This window comes from Amblyomma maculatum, chromosome 6 (genome assembly GCF_055883805.1).
Source record: "Amblyomma maculatum isolate TAMU_Amacu chromosome 6, ASM5588380v1, whole genome shotgun sequence".
NCBI classification, from domain to species: domain Eukaryota; kingdom Metazoa; phylum Arthropoda; class Arachnida; order Ixodida; family Ixodidae; genus Amblyomma; species Amblyomma maculatum.
The window spans coordinates 103355255-103361254 of record NC_139349.1 but is presented as its reverse complement, the minus strand read 5'-3'; the positions used below and the strand labels follow the sequence as shown (position 1 = coordinate 103361254).

General features: G+C 47.4%; 1 long non-coding RNA gene across 1 annotated transcript in view; it reads right to left on the bottom strand.

Moving 5' to 3' along the window:
- Positions 1-581: 581 nt before the first annotated feature.
- Positions 582-6000, bottom strand: part of LOC146186466 (uncharacterized) — a 483156-nt gene continuing 477737 nt past the window's right edge. The window contains exon 5 of the long non-coding RNA XR_014707857.1: positions 582-711. This is a non-coding gene — a long non-coding RNA (uncharacterized LOC146186466). The remainder of the gene's footprint in view (positions 712-6000) is intronic.

Sequence of the window (6000 nt, the reverse complement as noted above, 5' to 3'; positions counted from 1 at the left end):
CGCATATAGAGTGAGCGGCACGGACATATCACAGGGGCTGAACTACCGTATGAGCCGGCCTGCGGGGCGGAGGTGTCAGATGCATGCACTTGCGTTGGCAGCGCGCATTCGGCTTGTTTTGGAACGTTCATGTAAGATTTGTCTGTAATTGTACATAAATGTCTTGCTCGAATTCTTTGCCTCAATCTATCGAAAAGCTGAAACAGCTGATGAGCTGCGCTTAAATTTCACATTAGGAAGTAACGTAATCGTCGGCAATTTTTTTTTTTTACCTTCCCTTTCTCCCTGTCGCTTACCTCTTTGATTTCCTATGCCGCTTCCTCACTATCCCTTTATTTCCGCCTGCCCAGTGGGCCAGTTCAGGTGCTTCAGATATCAGATAGCAGATACTGGGCCTGGTACCAGCTTTTAATTTCTTTTGGATATGTAATAAAATAACCGCATACTACTACATCACGCACAATTGTAATTTTCTTATAATCCGGTGAAACTTTGTGGTAGCAGCAAGCGCACATTCTTTCGAACCGCATTTCTTTGTTAGCTCCTGGGGGTTTGTTGAACATAACACAACGGAAACGAATGCTCCTGTTAGCAATCCATTGCAGTTTATTTGGTAAACCATCGAAGTCCATGCGTTTTTCCAAGACGCAGCTTGTTGGCGTAATTTGCTTGTCTTGGGTGGATTGCTCTGGCTCGCTCACGCTGTCAGACCTGCAAGAAAGGAAAGGAAAGAGACGGCATGAATTCTCAACTTTGCCCATATCAAGGTCACATGCAATGGTCACTAAAGCGCAATTATAGCACGCCTCTTTAATAAATATGTTTAAGTAGCCTTAGACAGCAGTTACCGTCCTGTGCACGCTCATCGCAAGGGCGAGAAAATGTTCGAAAAAAGATAAGGCTGGTGTGATACGTCTTATCGAAAATTTGTACCATTTTGGCTCTTCTTTTTTTTTTTTTTTTTATCTTCGCGCCTCCGGTCACCAGATATAGTTAAAGCCAGAGAATATGTCATCCTATAGTTTAAAGCTGCTGAGCTATAAGCTATTGGTGATGTTAGCCTCGCGATTATCCTGGTGCCGATTGCTCGACCATAGCAAAACTTAAATATTGGTTGCAAGAGTTTTTGGCATAGATCTGTAGTAGGATCTCTGTAGTGGGTCAGAAAAATAACTCAAGTTACTGAATTCTAGTGGAAATTAAGAAGAAGAAATGGACATGAGCAGGACATGTAGTGCGAAGAGAGGATAACCGATGGTCGCTTAGGGTAACAAACTGGATTCCAAAGGAAGGAAAGCGTAGCAGGAGGCGGCAGAAAGTTAGGTGGGCGGATGAGGTCAAGAAGTTCGCAGGTGTCAAGTGGATGCATCTAGCACAGAACCGGGTTAATTGGAGAAATATGGGAGAGGCCTTCGCATTGTAATGGGTATAGTCAGGCTGATGATGATGATGATGATGATGACGATGAACCACCGCCAAGCTTTACCGCCAAACACACAAACGTATACACAAAAGTCGTCAACTGCTACACCATTTCGAGTCCAGGTTAATGTTTTCAAGGAACTTACAGAAGAAGGCGGGCAGCCTTCACGTGCAAACAATGTGTTAACAATGCCCTAAACCGCATGGATGAATGGATGGGATATAGAAGCGTCCCCTTTGAAACGGGGTGGTAGCAGTAGCTATTATGCCCATTTTTCTCCCTATATCTTAATTACTGTTTTAGATTGGTTAACTATACCATCATTCCGTTTATTGAATTTTTGTTTCTACTTTACTAACATTATGCCATTTTTCTGCTTTAAGCCACCAATCTTCCAGTCGTTTTTTGCTAGCTTCCACCGCCAGTTTATTCACCTGGCCACTGGTATCTCTAAACCCCAGAGCTTCAGGAAGAGTGACTGCGCCTGCATCGACTTCCGGATGGATACCATTACATTCGAGTATAATATGGTCATTGTTTCACTGGGGTTACCACATACAGCACATGCGTCATCTTCATTGTTAAATTTCTTTTTGTAGCTGCGTGTTCTAAGGTACCCCATGATCTAGTTACAAAAAGTAGGGCACTGCTTCTTGAGTTATCAAAGAAAGCTTCCTTCCTGATCTGCCTTTTCTACTTTCGGTATAATTCCACACTGTTTCTTTTCCATCGAATTGATCCAATTTTTACCTTCTGTGTTTTTCACCTGTTAACGCTCTTTATTTCTTCGTCCTTGTGACCAGCATACTTACTGGTTAGTTTCCTAGTTCTTTTCCTCCATTGTGAGTCAACGCTTTTTAGGCGTATTGGTATTTAAATACTTTAGCTGCCCATCTATTACTGCCCAATTTCCTCAGGCGTTTCTCATATAATATTTTACTCTGAGCTTCCCGTACTTCGAAAGATGGTACTCGCACGCGCTCTGGTTAGACCGAATTGCAGTCTTGGTGATATACGTAAGCATCTAGACAACCACGCCGAACAAATGATGTATACACAGCGGTGAAGTTTCGGGGAATATATGCTGCTCTGTGGCGCCATTATCGTACGCCGGGGAAGTTTTCAGAGAGAAAGAAGAAATGTTCTTAGCGGAAATGACGGCATCTGTTAGAATCATCCATAGAATGATGGTTGTTGCCAGATTACCACAGCCTGTATTTTGTACGCAGAGTGATGGCTACATCAAGAAGCTTTACCAAAAAGGCTGCAACCATGGTTAACTTGCTGTCGAGGAAGCGTTTTAACTCAAGGTCTTACACACGAGTTCGAAAATGTCGCTAAACTTGATTCATTTTTTTTTTTTATCATTACTCCAGATCGCACCAAGGGTTGATTTCCCTTCACAGCATAGACATAAAGCTGTGATGACAGCTCGACGAAATATCCCGGCTGCTAATTTTGACAGGTGACAGCACAGAAGGAAGACGATGGTAGCACAGCATTACATAAGATCAGAAAAGAAAGGAAATTTGGATTGCAGAGCATGCATGTCACAAGATGAAACTTCAAATGCTGAGATCCACCGAATAGGTATACAGTGCCTCCATCGCAGTTTTAAATTTTGATGCCGTTCACGTTCCCTGCTTGTCTGATTTCACAGAAATGCTCACCGCACCGGCATACAATAACTTCCTAAGCTACAGAAACAAGTCCAGTGGCAGGTAAAGGTTCGCGGGACATGCATGTATACGAATGAATCAGCGAGTTGTTTCTGAAGAAAGAGTCTCATCAATAAATTATCTTCAAGACGACACTGCTCTCACATATCCGCACGGAAATTTCGGCGACTTTCCCGGCTTGAAAGTAATCATCGACCGCTATGTATACAGTGTACTCCTGCAGAGTGGGAGAATCGCAGCAGCATCGCTCATGTGGACGGCTTGCTTGTGGAAAACAAAAGTTTAAACAAAACTGCGACGATGCCATGTCCTTTCTTACTTATGATGAACTTGCAGAAAGCTGCTGAGTTCTCCGATCTCGCACTTGTCCTGTTATCAAAAGTTGTCAGGATAGTCGTAGGACTGCATGCGCCTCCTTGGTCATTCCTGCCGGGCTACGGCACCCAGCGCTAAAATCAGTTTCTGTGTTATAAGCGTCACGTTTCTACCATAGGCACTTTTTTGCTTTTCTTTATGCGTGCTCCGTGGAGGTTTGCATGAATCTCTCGTTACAAGAGGCGACACCTTGCTGCCAGTGCTGGGTAGTGAAGCCTCTGGAGGGGGGAGGGAGGACGTTCTGGATCGGCGTTTAATGCTTGCCGAGCAGCGGCGGCGGTGGCGGCGGCACGTCACGTCCAAGGCGGGAGCCGCGCGCACGGGGCTTCGCGCGGGGTCCTCGGACACGCCCCCTCCCCCTCTCGCTGCCCGCGTCCCGGGCGTCTTTCGCGTGCGCCCGGTGGTCGTTAGTGTGCCAGTCTAGCCACTCGCTCTTATGATTACTCCCTCCTGTACTTCTCTCCCCCAATTCATCCTCTCTTTCTGCCATTGTGCAGCGTGTAGCGAGTGGAGCCCTCGCGCCACGGCTGCTTGTATTCGCAGCCTTAAACATAGAGCACTGCCCAACGATTCGTGTGTACCGCCTCATGCCACGCACGACTCCTCAGCGACCTTGAAAACGCTCAGCACAGCACTCTATCTTTAACGCTCAGAGCGCGGGAGGTGCCCAAAACGTGAATGGCGCGCCGAAAATCCCGCGACCGTACCCGATTTACTTTCTTTTCTCCCTACTCTCCATTGCTTTTCTGTTCGGAGAAACGCGAGTGCTATCATTATTGCAGCCGAACATATACGCGCGATTTCTTCGCTGCTGGTCATCGAGGGATGGACGCTTACGCGCTGAGAGACGATTTGGCGCGCTTCGTAACGCGGCGTGCATTGTCATGTTGCGAAACACACCCGCTGAACTCTGAAGGCGGGCGTCACCCCGCGTGTGGACGAGCCTCCGTCATGCCTCGTCACACATGTGCACGTGAGTGACCCGTACGCACAGGCCGAATACCAATAGGGGGAGGGGAACTACAGCTGAAAAACGTACTTTTTTTTTTTTCATTTTTGTATATAAAATATACGATTGCTTCGAATTATTCCTAGTTATCAACTTATGCAGAACACTGAAACACTGCTCTGTATAGGTTGATTATATAGGTTCTGCATAGGTTGAAACAAAGCAGAGCATTTTAACAATTAATGGCTCCCAAGAAACTTTTTTTTTTACTTCACCGCAGATAAATGACACAACAATGGTATAAATTGGTACTCAGTCATTGAGCAATGCTTTTCCTGCCTATGCGGGTACTTCTTTGCCTCTTTCCTGTAAAATCACGACAGGAATACTGGTATGTATGGCCAATGTTCCCAAAGCGACTAAGGCTGCAAGGGACGCCAAACTTTCGGGCTTCACATAATTTCAACATGGGGTCCTTAACCAGCGCTGACATCGCACAGTACATGGGTGTCTTGCGTTCCAATAAAACGAACCCGATTCACAATTAAGCGCCCTAACCACTGCGGCGCCAAAAGACTGAAGACGTTTCGGTTAATCTCCGGGTTTAACACTTGGAAAGTAAAATGACACGCCCTCCCGCAACCCTCCTCAACCCCTCCCCACCCCCCCCCCCCCCCCACCCCACACACACATTGCGTTCGAGACTTCCACTGTTCACAAAAGCTACATCGCTACAAATGTAATGTCTCACAGGAGACTTTTGACGAATTAATAAAAAAGATATCGAGCGTGTACCGATGGTTGCTCTTGCTCATAGTTTCGTTTTGCTGAACGCTACGCGCTTCACTCCATTTTACTGGCTTTGGGAGACAATTTTGTGTGTGTGCGTGTGTGTGTGTGAGAGGGGGGGGGGGGGACTATGAGCCGTTGGCCGTTTCTTCGACACCAACGTGATGGATATGCGACCGCACTGCATGGGATAGTAGTTCAGGGACATGTCCAACGCCTTTTCTCCCATTTCTCTAGCTTTCCATATTTAACCTTACTGTACGTATATATAGTGGGCAGACTGATAAGGAAGACTGCGGAATCGAATGTGCATACGACTTTAGAGCTAAATATATGTGTCCGAACCCAAGCGTCCTGATTCTCGCTGTTGTCTCATCCTTCTCGTCTGACTCGCAGTAATGTTCGAACCTTTCCGTTGTTTCAGCCTCTTGGACGCGCCACCCTTCTCCTCCGGGCTTCCGCTTTTGGAAAAAGCGCGTGGCCCCGTTCCAGCAGCCGTACGGACAAATGGCGTGTTCCTCCGTCGGACCCCTCGCAGGAGGCCGCGCCGCCTCCGCCGACGCTTCCTGGAAGGGAGGGGTAAAAACCGCAACGGTCCACGCGAAGGCTTCGCCGCTCCACGAGGAAGGGAGGAAGCTTTTAACCCGTTCGCACCGCGCCCCCCTTTTCGGTCTGCGCATGCTGCCGCCCTTCACCGCTCGCCGAACTGCTCCGGGAGCTCACTGGGCCGCCTCTTCTCTGCTCATTTCAGCGAAGTGCCGGTGGAGCCCGGCGTCCGTGGGCCT